Here is a 19,714-nt window from a genome sequence, read left to right as displayed (position 1 = left end):
TACTGGAGTGTACTTTCGGGGGTTACAGCACCCTTAACGGTCAAGCCAGCCGGCCCTTTACTTATGACACAGGCGCACGCTTGGCACTACTTTGTTGATGCACGTGCGGCTACTGCGCACACAATTCACAAACACAGAAAATAATTTTTTTTTTGGTTTGGACTGGAGTGTACTTTCGGGGGTTACAGCACCCTTAACGGTCAAGCCAGCCGGCCCTTTACTTATGACAGCACGCTTGGCACTACTTTGTTGATGCACGTGCAGCTACTGCGCACACAATTCACAAACACAGAAAATAATTTTTTTTTTGGTTTGGACTGGAGTGTACTTTCGGGGGTTACAGCACCCTTAACGGTCAAGCCAGCCGGCCCTTTACTTATGACACAGGCGCACGCTTGGCACTACTTTGTTGATGCACGTGCGGCTACTGCGCACACAATTCACAAACACAGAAAATAATTTTTTTTTGGTTTGGATTGGAGTGTACTTTCGGGGGTTACAGCACCCTTTAACGGTCAAGCCAGCCGGCCCTTTACTTATGACACAGGCGCACGCTTGGCACTACTTTGTTGATGCACGTGCGGCTACTGCGCACACAATTCACAAACACAGAAAATAATTTTTTTTTTGGTTTGGACTGGAGTGTACTTTGGGGGTTACAGCACCCTTTAACGGTCAAGCCAGCCGGCCCTTTACTTATGACACAGGCGCACGCTTGGCACTACTTTGTTGATGCACGTGCGGCTACTGCGCACACAATTCACAAACACAGAAAACATATTATTTTTTTAGCACTTGGGGGGAGCACCCCTGATGGACAGAGCACCCCCTGGACAACACTACAGCACCCCTTTAGGACTGGGACACTGCACAGGACTTTGGAGTGGACACTATGGAGAACTGACTGCACAACACAGTCCAGCCAGCCCCTATGGACTTTAAAGTAGTGGACACAGCCCCTATTAACAACAGCAGCACAGCACAACACAGCCAGCCCATATGGACTTTGAAGTAGTGGACAACAGCAGCACTACACTACACTACACTACACAGCCCTAACTCCCACCCTTCCTCTTCACTGTCCACAGCCGAGTGAGAAAATGGCGCCGACGCGGGTACCTTATATAGGATCCAAAACCCGCGAGACTCGGAAGGCGGGATGATGACGTTTTGCCTCGATTTCAGATCCGAGTCAGGCGGGAAAAGTCGAGCCTGACTCGGATCGGACTCGGATCGGGGGGGCTCGGATTTCAGAAATCCGAACCTGCTCACCCCTAGTTTTAATGGTGTAATTATGGTTTTTTTTTTGTTTGTTTTTTTTTTGGGTTTTGGTTTTGGCTTGTTTTTTAATGTGGTTTCAGTATTGTTGTATTAATCCCCACACTTTTCTCTCCCACAGAGGAACAGAGGCGTCGGGCAGAATTATCCGCCTGTGTGGCCCGGATGCGCCACAATATAATCGGTGTGCTGGTGGTCCTTGACCATATGTCGGTCCTCCTTAGGGATTAGTTTTTGTTTTTTTTGGCCCATTTTATAAATAAAGTGTTATTTTTCGAAGTAACGTTCTGGCTCATTCGTTTTTTCTAAATCACAGATTGTTTACCCTGACATAAGTAGACTGTTCCTGCAAGGATTTCCATTTTTTGACACTAAGATTGTGTGTTGTATTTTTATGTAAAACAGCCACAAGAAACACCTAACAGTAACAATCTCATTTCCCTTTTTTGGTGTAGTCACAATTAGATATTACTACATTTTACAGGTTCCTAGTTGGGGTGCAAGCTGCTTAGGCCAATCTTACGAAGCCAAATTATTGTACAGGCTTCCTTTGGGTGTTGGTTTGGACCCTGAAAACATATTACATTTTAGATCAACTGGCGTCAGTACTGGATTACCCCTTAGTCAAATGTAACGTGTGTGAACCTGGTTACACTTGCTTGTAACTGTCACGGCCAGGGTATTTCAGCATGGCGCTAGGCGAGTGTTACTTGTGAGGTCATTGTGGCACGGGCTGTCTGGTGGCGGAGCTGGTGTCTGGCGGGGGGCTTTGGCTGCACGCGTTGTTGTGCGGGCCTGTTGTCACTCTGCGCTGGTAATGCCTGGCGGCGTCTCCATTCCGTTTGGCATGGGCGCTGCCATCTTGCCTTCTGGCCATGTGATGCGGCTGGCCAATCCTGGTGAGTCACATGTTCCCTCCGGCCAGTAACAGCACGGCATGGGGTATTTAGGAAGGGTCAGTGCCTTCCTTCTTTGCCAGTGCAACGTGTATCTCAGCCTAGCTGAGAGGGAGCTCTCTGTGCTTTCCTGTTCCTGTGAATCCGCTGTCTGCCAGTCTGCCTGTCAGCTCCTAGTTCCCACTGGACTACCCCGCTACCTCCATCACCCTTGCCCATACCTGAGTGCCTGAGCCTGCTGACATCCTGCACTTCACTATCTGCAAACCTGGCTTGTTTATTTTCAGTTTCACTACCTGCACACCTGGACTGCTCTAATTGTTTCTACCTGGACATTAACCCTTTTGCTTCCACCACAGAACTCTTGTGCACATTTATATTTTCCTGGACTTTTATTTACTGCCACATTATATGTCCACTCGAGCACTTATTAAAAATCCTAGTTTTATTTACAAATCTGCTTCTGTGATCTCTCCTGCTACCACCCCGGGTCCACAAATAACCCAGAACGTAACAGTTTGCACTGGCCCCATGGAGCTGGCCATGGATCAGGGGTCAGGAGTGGATTTGTTCAGGTGCATTTCTGGTCGATTAGGAAATCTGGAAAACATGCAGCATCAGATGGCTAAATTTCTGCAAGAGATGTCCAAGCGACAGGATAGTTTGCAAACTTCCTTTTCTACCCCTGAAGTACCAGCAACTACATCCGCATCAGCGTCTGGGAATACAGGAGGCAGATCATCTCCCCGCTTACGTCTTCCTTTACCAAATAAATTTGACGGCAATCCTAAACTCTGCCGAGGATTCCTAAATCAGTGTGACATACATTTTACCCTGCAGCCTGACAACTTTCCAACTGCAAGAACTAAAGTGGCTTATATAGTCTCTCTGTTATCCGGCCAGGCCTTGGAATGGGCTTCCCCACTCTGGGAGCGCTCAGATCCACTGCTGGATAATTACGCAGGCTTTGTGTCATCCTTCAGGAGGATTTTCGATGAACCTGAGCGTACTGTATCAGCATCATCAAACATCATGACACTGAGGCAAGGGGTCCGTCCTGTCAGTCAATATGCCATGCAATTTCAAATTTTAGCATCAGAGCTCAAATAGAATGAGGAAGCCCTCACCTCGGCCTTCTGGCATGGGTTGTCAGACCGACTAAAGGATGATCTAGTCACTCGAGAGCTTCCTACTAATCTGAACGACATGATTTCATTGTGTATCAAAGTTGACCTACGCTTCAGGGAACGTCAGGCTGAAAAAAACAGAACTGACCGGCAAAGGTCATTTACCCCCTCCTTTTCTACCCGTCCCATTCCTTCTCCCACTGAAGAGGAGCCTATGCAGGTGAATCATACACATCTCTCCAAAGAAGAACGTCAGAGAAGAATGCAAAAGAACCTCTGTCTGTACTGCGGAGAGTCTGGTCACCTGCTGATCTCCTGTCCCCGTAAACCGGGAAATGCCAAATCCTAACTGACCCTGGAGACATCAAGTTAGGAGTTATGAACCCGTCTCCAAAAATTAAAGATTTCACGATTACCCTAGCCTTGGATCTTAAACCCAAACCTGTCTTTGCTACTGCTCTAATCGACTCAGGAACAGCCGGAAATTTCATAACGTCTAGTTTCATTGATAAATTTCAGATACCTTGTTTGACTCTCAACTATGCTATCTCTCTGACCTCGATAGACGGACGCCCTCTGACTAACGGGATAGTCACCAAAGAGACTCAACCTGTATTGGTCCGAATTGGGGCACTTCATTCTGAGTCCTTAAAATTCCTGGTGATATCAGAGGCCTCTCAAGAAATTGTTTTTGGTCTACCCTGGTTACGTAAACATAATCCCAGGATTGATTGGAGTTCTATGCAGATTCTGTCATGGGGTATGGACTGTCAGAAATCCTGTCTTCCAAAAATTCGACCTGTGAGAAAGACAGTTTCATTAGTTTCTTCTGCCATTCCCAAGGAATATCAGATGTTTGCCGACGTTTTTTCTGAACAACAAGCAAATATCTTACCCCCTCATAGGGAATGGGACTGTCCAATTGAATTGATACCTGATAAGATGCCACCTCATGGTCGTACCTATCCGCTGTCCTTGCCTGAGACTCAAGCCTTGACCGAGTACATCCGGGACAACCTGGCAAAGGGGTTCATCCGCCCCTCTACTTCACCTGCCGGAGCTGGGTTTTTCTTCGTTGGCAAGAAGGACGGTGGTCTAAGACCATGTATCGATTATCGAGGCCTTAATGACATTACTGTAAAAAATCGATACCCTCTTCCTCTGATTACTGAGTTGTTTGATAGGGTCAAGGGCTCTGTCATTTTTTCTAAATTAGATCTAAGAGGGGCTTACAACCTCATTCGTATCCGAGCTGGCGATGAATGGAAGACCGCTTTTAATACCAGAGATGGACATTTCGAGTATTTGGTAATGCCTTTTGGATTATGTAACGCCCCTGCTGTCTTTCAAAGTTTCGTTAATGAGATTTTCCGGGATCTGTTATATGTTTCGGTTGTTGTCTATCTGGATGACATACTTATTTTTTCATCCTCTGTGGCTAAACATCAAGAACATGTTAAGGAGGTCCTGACCCATTTGAGAGAAAACCACCTTTACTGCAAACTGGAGAAGTGCGTCTTTGGAGTGCCCAGTGTACCTTTTCTCGGCTATGTAATATCTGGCTCCAGTTTAGAAATGGACCCCAAGAAGGTACAAGCAATTCTGGATTGGACCTGACCTCAGACACTGAAGGCCATCCAGAGATTGTTGGGCTTCGCCAATTATTATAGACGCTTCATTAAGGGATTTTCTACACTGCTGGCTCCCATTACAGCCTTGACCCGCAAAGGTGCTAATCCTGCCCAATGGTCACCTGAGGCAGAGTCTGCCTTTCATCTTCTAAAACAGGCCTTCATCTCAGCACCAGTCCTTCGACAACCAGATCTGGACAGGCCTTTTTTGTTGGAAGTAGATGCATCATCTGAAGCTGTGGGAGCAGTCTTGTCTCAACATTATGAGGATAACCGAGTCCATCCGTGTGGGTTCTTTTCTAAAAAATTCTCTCCTGCCGAAAGGAACTATGCCATAGGTGAGCAAGAACTACTAGCTGTAAAGTTGGCGTTGAAAGAATGGAGATATTTGCTAGAAGGCGCCAAGTTTCCATTTACTGTATTTACGGACCAGAGAAATCTCCTATTTCTCAAAAACCTCCAATGTGTGAGTCCTCGTTTGGCCCGCTGGGCAATATTCTTTGCCAGGTTTCAGTTCACCCTGACCTTTCGGTCTGAAGCACTTAATCAGAAGGCTGATGCCCTATCGAGATCTCTCCTCTGTGATGATCAATCTGAAAATCAAAGCAATACCCCTGTCTTGGAATCAAGAGTTTTCGCCGCATTACAACTTCAGCCTCCTACGGGAAAATCATTTGTGGCCCCGGAATTAAGGAAGCAGCTTCTCACTTGGGCACATTCCTCTCGCTTCGCAGGGCACTCAGGCACTCGGAAGACCTTGGAGTTCCTGAAAAGACACTATTGGTGGCCTTCTATGAAGGCAGACATAATGGAGTTTATCTCTTCCTGCTCCTCCTGTGCCCAGCATAAATCATCATGACAAGCTCCAGCTGGGGAATTGCTTCCATTACCTACTCCATCACGTCCATGGACGCATCTCTCCATGGATTTCGTCACAGACCTGCCAGTCTCTCAAGGTTTCAACACTATCTGGGTTGTAATAGACCGATTTTCTAAGATGGTCCACTATATACCGTTGAAGAAGTTACCTTCTGCCCCTGACCTGGCACAGTTGTTTGTCCAACACATATTTCGTCTACACGGCCTTCCTGCTGAAATTGTCTCTGACCGTGGTGTGCAGTTTACTGCAAAATTCTGGAGGGCTTTGTGTTCTGTTCTTCAAGTGAAGTTAAACTTTTCCACAGCCTACCATCCGCAAAGCAACGGCTCCCCCGAGAGAGTTAATCAAGATCTAGAGACTTTCTTAAGAATTTTTATGTCATCTTCCCAGGACAATTGGGCTGCCTTGCTGCCGTGGGCTGAGTTTGCACATAATGCTTCCTACCACTCGTCAACTAACCAAACGCCATTTCAGGTTGTATATGGCCTTCATCCTCGTGTTCCCGAATTCCAAAGCCTGCCTGTTTTCGATGTTCCGGCCGTGGATTACACGGTGCGGAATTTTGCTGCCATCTGGACTCAAGTACGGTCTGATTTGTTGAAGGCATCCTCTCGCTATAAGACCCAGGCCGATAAGAAGCGTAGAATAGTTCCACGCATGCAAGTTGGAAGCCAGGTCTGGTTATCCACCCGGAATCTTCGTCTGAGGGTTCCTTGTATGAAATTTGCACCACGCTTCATCGGTCCCTTCTCCATAACAGAAGTCATTAATCCAGTGGCCTATCGTCTACAGTTACCCCCATATCTAAAAATCCCTAAATCCTTCCATATTTCCTTATTGAAGCCCCTGGTCCTGAATAAATTCCATAGTGCTCTACCTGCTTCTCCTCGAGTCCAGACGGAGAGAGGAGTTGAGTTTGAGGTCGCCCAGATCTTGGACTTTCGTCTACGCAGAGGTCATCTACAGTATTTGCTGGACTGGAAAGGTTACAGTCCAGAGGAACGTTGCTGGACCGATGCTCGTGATGTCCACGCTTCCACGCTCATCAGGAGATTCCATTCTGCCCATCCGGAGAAGCCTGGTGAGTGTCCTGAGGCCACCCCAAAAGGGGGGGTACTGTCACGGCCAGGGTATTTCAGCATGGCGCTAGGCGAGTGTTACTTGTGAGGTCATTGTGGCGCGGGCTGTCTGGTGGCGGAGCTGGTGTCTGGCGGGGGGCTTTGGCTGCATGCGTTGTTGTGCGGGCCTGTTGTCACTCTGCGCTGGTAAGGCCTGGCGGCGTCTCCATTCCGTTTGGCATGGGCGCTGCCATCTTGCCTTCTGGCCATGTGATGTGGCTGGCCAATCCTGGTGAGTCACATGTTCCCTCCGACCAGTAACAGCACGGCATGGGGTATTTAGGAAGGGTCAGTGCCTTCCTTCTTTGCCAGTGCAACGTGTATCTCAGCCTAGCTGAGAGGGAGTTCTCTGTGCTTTCCTGTTCCTGTGAATCCGCTGTCTGCCAGTCTGCCTGTCAGCTCCTAGTTCCCACTGGACTACCCCGCTACCTCCATCACCCTTGCCCATACCTGAGTGCCTGAGCCTGCTGACATCCTGCACTTCAGTTCACTATCTGCAAACCTGGCTTGTTTATTTTCAGTTTCACTACCTGCACACCTGGACTGCTCTAATTGTTTCTACCTGGACATTAACCCTTTTGCTTCCACCACAGAACTCTTGTGCACATTTATATTTTCCTGGACTTTTATTTACTGCCACATTATATGTCCACTGGAGCACTTATTAAAAATCCTAGTTTTATTTACAAATCTGCTTCTGTGATTGCTCCTGCCACCACCCCGGGTCCACAAATAACCCAGAACGTAACAGTAACTTTCCAAAAAAGGTACAACATTTCACTCTCAAAACATTTATTCACAACATAACTGAAAAATCAAAGTGGTCACTCACAAACAAAACACACAGTGATAATCACAAATACAACACATACCAACAAAACCAAATAAAAAAACAACAAATCAAGAACTGGTTGACGAAGGACCATGCCAACATGATTCCACAAATATGGCGTTGCAATATGGGTTCCAGAATATATCCCCAAAATGTCCACATACAGGTTTTTTAAGGGTAGCAGAAAGTAGTCATCGTTGGAGTTCCAAAGATTATGTGAAAAAACAGAAGATGTAGAAAATAAAAATAAATAATTAGATGTTCTCAAACAAACCCTACCACGTTAGGTATAAACACTGTTGTTTTGTCAATAATTACCTAAAAAATCTGGCCACCACATCATCGCGTATGGCCCCCCCACATACTGACCTCCGACCAACCTCGGGGGGGCCATCCTCATGTAAGGCATCCTCTGGCTGCATTGGGACACCACTCCTTATGGCGATGTTGTGAAATATCCCACACAGGACCACAATTTTCGAAACCATATCCGGCATATCCATGGATTTCGTCACAGACCTGCCAGTCTCTCAAGGTTTCAACACTATCTGGGTTGTAATAGACCGATTTTCTAAGATGGTCCACTATATACCGTTGAAGAAGTTACCTTCTGCCCCTGACCTGGCACAGTTGTTTGTCCAACACATATTTCGTCTACACGGCCTTCCTGCTGAAATTGTCTCTGACCGTGGTGTACAGTTTACTGCAAAATTCTGGAGGGCTTTGTGTTCTGTTCTTCAAGTGAAGTTAAACTTTTCCACGGCCTACCATCCGCAAAGCAACGGCTCCCCCGAGAGAGTTAATCAAGATCTAGAGACTTTCTTAAGAATTTTTATGTCATCTTCCCAGGACAATTGGGCTGCCTTGCTGCCGTGGGCTGAGTTTGCACATAATGCTTCCTACCACTCGTCAACTAACCAAACGCCATTTCAGGTTGTATATGGCCTTCATCCTCGTGTTCCCGAATTCCAAAGCCTGCCTGTTTTCGATGTTCCGGCCGTGGATTACACGGTGCGGAATTTTGCTGCCATCTGGACTCAAGTACGGTCTGATTTGTTGAAGGCATCCTCTCGCTATAAGACCCAGGCCGATAAGAAGCGTAGAATAGTTCCACGCATGCAAGTTGGAAGCCAGGTCTGGTTATCCACCCGGAATCTTCGTCTGAGGGTTCCTTCTATGAAATTTGCACCACGCTTCATCGGTCCCTTCTCCATAACAGAAGTCATTAATCCAGTGGCCTATCGTCTACAGTTACCCCCATACCTAAAAATCCCTAATTCCTTCCATATTTCCTTATTGAAGCCCCTGGTCCTGAATAAATTCCATAGTGCTCTACCTGCTTCTCCTCGAGTCCAGACGGAGAGAGGAGTTGAGTTTGAGGTCGCCCAGATCTTGGACTTTTGTCTACGCAGAGGTCATCTACAGTATTTGCTGGACTGGAAAGGTTACAGTCCAGAGGAACGTTGCTGGACCGATGCTCGTGATGTCCACGCTCCCACGCTCATCAGGAGATTCCATTCTGCCCATCCGGAGAAGCCTGGTGAGTGTCCTGAGGCCACCCCAAAAGGGGGGGTACTGTCACGGCCAGGGTATTTCAGCATGGCGCTAGGCGAGTGTTACTTGTGAGGTCATTGTGGCGCGGGCTGTCTGGTGGCGGAGCTGGTGTCTGGCGGGGGGCTTTGGCTGCACGCGTTGTTGTGCGGGCCTGTTGTCACTCTGTGCTGGTAAGGCCTGGCGGCGTCTCCATTCCGTTTGGCATGGGCGCTGCCATCTTGCCTTCTGGCCATGTGATGTGGCTGGCCAATCCTGGTGAGTCACATGTTCCCTCCGACCAGTAACAGCATGGCATGGGGTATTTAGGAAGGGTCAGTGCCTTCCTTCTTTGCCAGTGCAACGTGTATCTCAGCCTAGCTGAGAGGGAGCTCTCTGTGCTTTCCTGTTCCTGTGAATCCGCTGTCTGCCAGTCTGCCTGTCAGCTCCTAGTTCCCACTGGACTACCCCGCTACCTCCATCACCCTTGCCCATACCTGAGTGCCTGAGCCTGCTGACATCCTGCACTTCACTATCTGCAAACCTGGCTTGTTTATTTTCAGTTTCACTACCTGCACACCTGGACTGCTCTAATTGTTTCTACCTGGACATTAACCCTTTTGCTTCCACCACAGAACTCTTGTGCACATTTATATTTTCCTGGACTTTTATTTACTGCCACATTATATGTCCACTGGAGCACTTATTAAAAATCCTAGTTTTATTTACAAATCTGCTTCTATGATTGCTCCTGCCACCACCCCGGGTCCACAAATAACCCAGAACGTAACAGTAACTTTCCAAAAAAGGTACAACATTTCACTCTCAAAACATTTATTCACAACATAACTGAAAAATCAAAGTGGTCACTCACAAACAAAACACACAGTGATAATCACAAATACAACACATACCAACAAAACCAAATAAAAAAACAACAAATCAAGAACTGGTTGACGAAGGACCATGCCAACATGATTCCACAAATATGGCGTTGCAATATGGGTTCCAGAATATATCCCCAAAATGTCCACATACAGGTTTTTTAAGGGTAGCAGAAAGTAGTCATCGTTGGAGTTCCAAAGATTATGTGAAAAAACAGAAGATGTAGAAAATAAAAATAAATAATTAGATGTTCTCAAACAAACCCTACCACGTTAGGTATAAACACTGTTGTTTTGTCAATAATTACCTAAAAAATCTGGCCACCACATCATCGCGTATGGCCCCCCCACATACTGACCTCCGACCAACCTCGGGGGGGCCATCCTCATGTAAGGCATCCTCTGGCTGCATTGGGACACCACTCCTTATGGCGATGTTGTGAAATATCCCACACAGGACCACAATTTTCGAAACCATATCCGGCAAATACATGAGCTCGCCACTAGAGCGGTGGAGGCATCTGAATCGGCCTTTTAAAAGGCCGATACAGTGCTCCACCACTTGCCTGGTGGCTGTAAGTGCGGAATTATACTCACTTTGTGGCCCTGGTGTGGGAGCCAAATAAGGAGTGAGCAGCCAGGGCGTGCAAGGGTAGCCACTGTCTCCTGTGAAAAAGAATAGTCAACATCAGGCTCACTCTGTATGAAGCTTAACATTGTTATGTACTAAAGGTCTCCACTTACCCTGAAGCCACGCATCACCAGCTTGTAGGTTGGTTAATTTGTGCCATATCCCTGATTGCCAGATGACGAAGGAGTCATGTGCTCTTCCTGGTAATTTTGCATTCAGGGACAGGATCTGGAGGGAGGCATCACATACCACCATTACATTGAGGGAGTGATGGTGTTTCCGGTTTCTAAATATTGCCTCCAGCCGTGCTGGAGGCTGAAGTGGTATGTGAGTACCATCCACAACCCCTTTGATGTGTGGGAAGCCAGCTATTTGGTAAAAATTGGCCTTGGCCACACTAAGGGCACCCATATCCAAAGGCATTTGAATAAAATGATCACTGCCCTCAGGATCCGGGAAAAGGAGGATTGTGAGATGCCCGCCACTATTCCCCCCATTGTTTGGAACGATCCTGAGGCACAGAAATGTAACACCGCCATAAATTGCGTAAGTGGTGGTATTGCTGTAGGACTGTCAATTTGCCGCTCAAGATCACTCTCTATTAATGAGAGAGTGTCTATGATGATTTTTGGAGGAAGACGGTAGCGTCTTAAAACCTCATCATCGGGCATTCCAAAAAGGATGACACATGTTCGAAATATCTAGGGCCTTGCACGCCTACGATGCCTACGTCTGGGACGAGATTGAGGTTGGTCGGCTTCCGGGAGCAGGGCCGGAACAATCCGACCCATATCAACCTGAAATGGCAAGATTTGAATGTCAGGCTTTTTACCCCCCCCAAAAATTAAAATTTTTACTTAGCTTGAAGATACCATCCATTGATGCTTACATGCCGGGGTATTGTCATGATATGTTGAAACTGGAAATAATCACAACATAAATATACATCATTTTATGCTGCCCATTTCTGTTTCAAAAATTTAAGCAAGGCAAAACATAAAAGGGGACACACACACATTTGGGCAAAGTGCAAAATGACGTTGCGCACACTACGTAAAATTGAGGCCAAATGTAAGCAACAAATGCTACCGAGAAAACACAAACAATTTTAAGGGATGAATAAGCATTTCACAAAGCGCTAATTAGTTCGCAAATACAAGTCACAATAGTAAGTAGTAAAAATGCGCTAATTAGTTCGCAAATACAAGTCCCAATAGTAAGTAGTAAAAATGCGCTAATTAGTTCGCAAATACAAGTCACAATAGTAAGTAGTAAAAATGCGCTAATTAGTTCGCAAATACAAGTCCCAATAGTAAGTAGTAAAAATGCGCTAATTAGTTCGCAAATACAAGTCACAATAGTAAGTAGTAAAAATGCGCTAATTAGTTCGCAAATACAAGTCACAATAGTAAGTAGTAAAAATGCGCTAATTAGTTCGCAAATACAAGTTACAAAAACGCAGCGTAAATTAAAAAAAAAAAAAAAACAGATTTCGGATTTGGAAAACAAAGGTTACATGTGTAAGGCCAACCAAAGTTGCGTAAAGACAAAAAAGAACATTTCCAAAACAGTTTAACAAATGAACTTACCAAGAGATAATATATATGAATCCGGATCAAAAGGTCTTTGGGGCAGAGCCAAAATAAAACCTAAGAGAGATGAAATGACGGGAAAAAAATATTAGAAAATTCTTAACCAGAATGAGAGACAAATTGCCCCAAAGTTAGACTTCCCCAAACTTACCAAAACTGGAAACGACCAAAAACTTTCAAAACGAAAACAAATGAACGGAAATCAAAAAACGAATAAATCCAAAAAAACTACTTCCAAAAAAGCAAACTCCTACACCAGCCAACAATCAACTCCAACCAACGTAACCTCCAACATTCAAAAAACGCCACCTCGAATCGAGACGCCCCAACCCATAAATAGTGTTTCGTTTCCCGCACAAATTAAGGAGGGATCATAGGAACGCACAATCAATGATGCAGCCGCAAAATAAGGACGCATGTATAAATACGTCACGAGACAAAAACAAAATTCTGGTGTATTTCTTGTTTGGAGCTCAGACATGGCTACAGACCAGGGAAACAATGGACAACAGTCTGGCGGTAAGTATTTCATGCATTTTGACTCAATGATTAATTAGAAACATAATATAAGTTGAGAATTCTCCTAATTTACACAAATAGGTGAGGAGGATGACATGGAAGAGGCTGCTGGGCCCAGTATTCCGGGCAAAGCTGCCAAAAAGAAAAGGCAGCCACAATTCACAAGAAAGGAGATGGAGGTTTTGATTCAGAAGTGTGTGGACATCCTGCCACAGGCAGACAGGAATATGAGTTCAAGCCAGAAGTGGAGAATGTGGGAAGAGGTAGCCGTTGAGGTCAATAGGGTGGGTGATTATGTCCGTCTAGCCCGGGATGTCAAACGGCGGTAAGTAAACACTTGACCACCCTAAAACCAAAAACAAAATCAAATAAAAAATAATGGTTCCTTTTTCACCCACAGATGGGGCGACTTCAAATATCGCCTGAAACAAAAAATGGCGGACAGGGCTAGGCATGCAAGGGGGACAGGTGGAGGTCCCACCCCTGTGTCATTGGAGTTGACTGATTTAGAAGAGCTGGCACAGGGGTGTTTGCAGGCTGTGGAGGTGTTTGGCGTGTCCAACATGGATACGGACATGCCAGACTTTGCGGCTCCTCATGTTGTCCCAGGTAAATATTGTGATGTCACCAACTCTGAAATGTTATTGTGCCAATATGTAGATTCTAATGTGAGTCTTTTCTCATTTTTCCAACAGAGACACAGGCGGATGAGTCTGCTCCAGAGGGGAGCCTTGGCCGCAGAATTTCGGCTGGCTCTGCAGGGGATGAACCAGTACATCCGGCTGAGGACCCTGCAGAAGCCAGTCCAGGGCAATCCCCCTCGCAGGCAGTGTCCCTCCTCACAGAACTCAATTTTAAATCGGATTTCCATACAGAGATTCTGCAGAGGATGGACGCCAGTCTGGTACGGGTGGCTGAGGCCCTGGAGCAAAATGCTGCGGCCAACGTGACCATTGGTCAGGCCCTGGCGGAAAATACCAGGGCCAACATCCGCATCGCCACTGCCCTGGAGCAGCTCGTTCGCCAGCACATGGTGGAGCCGACCTCCCTTCCTGCCGGAATATCAGGATCCTCCACCTCTGGCACAACATCAGCGAATCCTCCAAATGTGCCTAGCCCTGTGCCTAGTCCAGAGGCCACAACATCTGCCTCTGGACAGGCCAGCCCGTTGACATCCCGGACCCGGTCTGGCGCCCTCCCTCCCCCAGCCAAACGGACGAAAAAACGGTGACAGCATTGGCTACTTTTCCCACACTCCTTCTGTACTTGTCTCATATTCCTTTCTGGCCAAAACTTCCCTCTCCTTTCTTGTGAATTGTTTTTAATTTTTGCATTTACGTTTACCAAAAATTTATTGTTTGCACAATTAATAAATATTGTGGAATGAACACTGCCAAAAATGTTTTGGTTAAATATGTGCATTTATTTTTTGGGGGATACCAATAAATTTACAACAAATGTACGACTTTGTATTCTGACATTATTGTAAAAATGGGTTACATTTAATCCGGGCCCACAAGCCAACAACGTTCAACCTAAAAAATTACACATTGGAAAAAAAGGGCTCGTTAAGGAACGTTTAAAACATTACCTAAGGAGGAAAAATCACCTTGCAAACACAAAATGAGGCACCAAACCTAAACATGATGACATTATTGTTACAATAGTCCAAAAACAACACATTGCGGCCAAAATACACCCCCACAAATGTACGCTAATTGATTGTGTAATCCAGGCATTAGCAGCTATGATTTCCACCTGCGTTCGGTTTTGTGCTATCCAAAAAAACTGCTTTCCAAACACATACCAAGCCGGGTTTCAATCAAACACTAATTGATTTTCTGACAAGCCGTGATTAATCGATGCTACATCGTGGAGTGCCGGGACGGAGGAGAAGGCCATCGCCACTGTGGTCGAGTTATCAAGCCCCTAAGCTGTGCGAGCATTTTGAAGGGAAAGAGGATCATCCAGTGACGTATGAGTGGGTACGAACACATTTGACGTTCGCATTTGTTAATGTATGTACGCCCAAAAAACGCCTCGCCACGCCTGCGTTTTTCCATCTCCTCCCCCGTCAACACCCAAAAACGCCCTGTTCTGTCAATCACATTTGACATGTCACTTCCTGTACGCTATTTGACGAACGAGACAAAATAAGCTCGCAATCTGCCGTACGCACATGCGCAGTGTTACACCGACGCATGCGCGGTTAGTCAACATCGGAACGCAACGAGCGTACTGCTGGTAACGAGCGGCTCTGAATCAGGGCCTTAGTTCCAACTCCGGGTCAGACCCGGAATTTAGGTGGAAAAGGGGTATTACTAGTATGTAATGTGCTGCCCCAGTATAAGGAGGGTTCATATTAATCACTTATCATAGACGATCATCTCTCTATTGCTCATCTATTTTGAGTGTATGCTCCAACTAATTAAATATCTTATATATGTATCTCGGCACAATTATTTTATGCTTCAATTTTATTTTAAATTTCAGATGTGTAGTGTTTCTACCTAAGAGTGTTGAACTCTGTGGTAGATAACTACATTTACCAGCATGCTGTTTGATAGATCTATGTATGATTGGCTATTAGATCCGATCACATGACCTCCTACGGCATGTATGCTTTAACTAATTAAATATTCTATACATGTCTCTCTGCACAATTATCTTATACTTTAATTATACCTTTAATTTCAGATGTGTAGTGTGTCTGCCTAAGAGTAGTGAATCTGCAGTAGATTAAACTACATTTACTAGCATGCCTGTTGATATATCAGTGTATCGATTAGCTATTAGATCTGATCACATGACTTCTTATGGTATGGTCCCTTAGTAGGTAAATACTTATTTCAATGTACGTCCATCTATCATTAAATCTAATTAGTAATACATGCAGTCAGGTGCATAAATATTGGGACATTGACAGAATTTTCATATTTTGGCCTCTATTCACCACCACAATGGCTTTGAAATGAAACAAACAAGATGTGCTTTAACTGCAGACTTTCAGATTTAATTTGAGGGTAATTACATCCAAATCAGGTGAAAGGTGTAGGAATTACAACGGTTTCTATATGTGCCTCCCACTTTTTAAGGGGCCAAAAGTAATGGGACAAACTAAACAATCCTAAATCTAACTTTCACTTTTTAATACTTTGTTGCAAACCCTTTGCAGGCAATTACAGCCTGAAGTATGGAACGCATAGACATCACCAGACGCTGGGTTTCATCCCTGGTGATGCTCTGCCAGGCCTCTACTGCAAATGTCTTCAGTTCCTGCTTGTTCTTGGGGCATTTTCCCTTCAGTTTTGTCTTCATCAAGTCAAATGCATGCTCAATCGGATTCAGGTCAGGTGATTGACTTGGCCATTGCATAACATTCCACTTTTTAGCCTTAAAAAAGTCTTTGGTTGCTTTTGCAGTATGCTTCGGGTCATTGTCCATCTGCACTGTGAAGCGCCGTCCAGTGAGTTCTGAATCATTTGACTGAATATGAGCATATAATATTGCCCGAAACACTTCAGAATTCATTCTGCAGTAGTCACATCATCAATAAATACAAGGGAACCAGTTCCATTGGGAGCCATACATGCCCACGCCATGACACTACCACCACCATGCTTCACTGATGAGGTGGTATGTTTTGGATCATGAGCAGTTCCTTTCCTTCTTCATACTCTTCTCTTCCAATCACTCTGGTACAAGTAGATCTTTGTCTCATCTGTCCATAGGATGTTGTTCTAGAACTGTAATGGCTTTTTTAGATGTTGTTTGGCAAACTCTAATCTGGTCTTCCTGTTTTTGTGGATCACCAATGGTTTACATCTTGTGGTGAACCCTCTATATTCACTCTTGTGAAGTCTTCTCTTGATTGTTGACTTTGACACATATACACCTACCTCCTGGAGAGTGTTCTTGATTTGGCCAACTGTTGTGAAGGGGTCTTCCGGGTCTTTTGGTGTTGCTGAGCTCTCCAGTGCATTCTTTCTTTTTAAGAATGTTCCACACAGTTGATTTGGCCACACCTAATGTTTTTGCTATCTCTCTGATGGGTTTGTTTTGATTTTTCAGCCTAATGATGGCTTGCTTCACTGATAGTGACAGCTCTTTGGATCTCATATTGAGAGTCGACAGCAACTGATTCCAAATGCAAATGTCACACCTAGAATCAACTCCAGACCTTTTACCTGCTTAAAATAACGAGGGAAAATATGAAAATTCTGTCAATGTCCCAATATTTATGCACCTGACTGTATGTTCTCTTATTTACCTACACTATCATTTAAATGCAACCTCTTGTTATTTCAATCTATTTCGGGCAGTTATATGTCCTTATATAGGAGATTCTATCCGATATCACAACTACATTTTCCAGCATGCAAAGCGACTAGTGGGTCTGGTGATTGCCCATTTGGTCTGATCACATGACCTCCTTCGACTAAGGAGATGGGTGTGTTTATCTCCCTTGCAACCCTCTATTAACCAGTAATAATCTGGGAACTGCGGGAGGGGCTTCTTTGACATACCTACTTATAGTGATGGTTTTTAAACATGCTATGCGTGAGGTGAACAAGCCCTCAGCCCTAGGAGGAATAGTTAGTGCACGAACGGACTCCTAGCTATCTCAGCACTGGGATTGGTACTGTATGAGCACACAATTTTGTTTGGGACCTCCGTGTCCAGTTAGTATATGAGCCTTACACTCAGGCTATTTTGCCTAGAGGATACCACATATTTGGATGGTGGATTCATTGATCTATTTAGCCACTCTAAACGATAGGATAACTACCTTACTATTTGGGTATGTTTCATCACTATTGATTAATGACCATTAACTATGGAACCTTTTATTATAATGTACACGATATCAATTGGAATTTTGAGTTTAATGTTTAATACCATAAGAACTGAATGAGCTATTTCAACTATTAAGGATAATTTGTGATACAGTGTCTCATTTGTATATCATTTTGTGTTCCAATCCTTAATTGGTGAGGATTCATTACATGGCTATACCATAGCAAACTATAGGATAAATTGAATAACATTTTGTCATTTGTTTCTATACCTTTTGTTACACGTTATATAACATTGTATCGGTATATGTACATTACAAGGAATTCAAGTGTAACAAATTAGGTGTGCTCATGCATAACTTTCTTTGGACACTGCATTTTAAACTACAAATGGACTATTCACTGTGATAGCCCTACATTTATGGTAATTGCTCTGACCAGGTGCTGGTGTGGCCCACTTTATTATACCTACAGCCATACATCACTTGATTGCCCAATATCATCTCATCTTGGTAGCGAAACAGTGATAGGCCTGGTTAGTACTTGGATGGGAGACCCCCTGGGAATACCAGGTGCTGTAGGTCAAAAGAAGCAGATTGGGATTAGACACGCACAGGTAGAGCACTTAAACCTAATATGTGTTTAATCATATTTGTCCATTATTAAACAAATCCTACTTATTTTCCCAGTGAAATAGAGATTTAATCAATATTTTGCCGCAACATTTTACCACGCTTATAACAGATGATTATTATATATCATCTGTCTATTGTGGTCAGGGTGTATGGTGCCACTTTATTTTATTGACGAATATTAAAAGTTATATTTTAGAATAATATAATTGTTAATGAGAGTGCCCCAGCGACTAGCCCTACTTTTCTTCTTTGCTATTGTACATACACATTTGGGCTTTGGGAGCACCACCAACAATATTTGATGAGGCAATTTATATACCAATAATAGATGGTTGGTTTATTTATGAGTTGAATTGTCCTCTGCGGAATCTTTCTCTTTTTGTATCAGAATGAGCTTCTGCCCAGATGCTCATTCTGACTACAAAACTTAGGAGACAAGACCGCCGCTGGAGGGCATGCTGCGCATGCCCAGATGCGGCCACTCCTCCCGTGGGCCTTTGCGGAGCAGAGCCATGACAACTCGCAGCTCTGGCTCCACCTCCCTTCTAGCCACCCAGCATCGGACCAGGTGGCATTAGCTGCACATGCACATTTATGGCAGGCAGGTGAGTGAGGGAAATATGTAATGTAACTCTAGCTGGTAGAGGGTTGGGCACCCACTGGATACTGGTTGCAAAGAGTGGTGTTGGCGAGTGCTGCGTCTGTGTGTGTGTGTGTGTGTGTGATTTTATATATATATTGTGATAGTAGCACTGGTAAAGTGGTCAATGGCAGGTACATTTGTCCTAGATTTTTGGCCTATGTGTTCTAAAAAACCCCAGGAGAAGTCTGATTTGTAAGCAGACCAGAGTATCGGCTTTTGGAAAAGCCGGTTTGGGTCCTCGGGGTGTGGATGTGAAGAGAGGGAGGGCTCCATCCACAGGCCACTCCAAGTTTTGGGCCTTTCAGCCTGGCAGCAGGCTCATTAGGGCTTACAACTGGAACTGGCTGATATAAGCTGTGTTCAGTTGTAGCTGAGTGTCTCATACCTGGGATCGCAGGCCTGCAGGTTAGCTTGCTCTGAGACACTGCTGGCTACAAACCAGAAGGTACTGTGGATGGGGATTTATTTAGTGAGGGAACTTGATGTCTAGTTAGTGCCCAGCCAGGCTAGGGTATATTGTATGTTTTGTTTCTTTGATTATTGATATTGCACAATAAAGACTGGCGCCGACCAGCTTGTACGAAAATCCACAACTGGAGTGCCATATCCTGGCTGCTGTGTGTAAAGTGGTGTCCATCTACCCCAGAAGAGGGACCCCCTACCCGAACCTTGTCACAATATATATATATATATACATATATATGTGTGCGTGTATATATATA

The 19,714-nt window shown here is 44.9% G+C and overlaps 1 pseudogene; it reads left to right on the top strand.

The window, feature by feature from the left end:
* Positions 1-18,180: 18,180 nt before the first annotated feature.
* On the top strand, positions 18,181-18,298 carry LOC148511712 (5S ribosomal RNA; annotated as a pseudogene).
* The last annotated feature ends 1,416 nt before the right edge of the window (positions 18,299-19,714 follow it).

Source organism: Taudactylus pleione, unplaced genomic scaffold, assembly GCF_031769625.1.
Source record: "Taudactylus pleione unplaced genomic scaffold, aTauple2 ptg000296l, whole genome shotgun sequence".
NCBI classification, from domain to species: Eukaryota; Metazoa; Chordata; class Amphibia; order Anura; family Myobatrachidae; genus Taudactylus; species Taudactylus pleione.
Note: the sequence above shows the minus strand (reverse complement) of the source record. Positions and strands in the feature narration are given on the sequence as shown.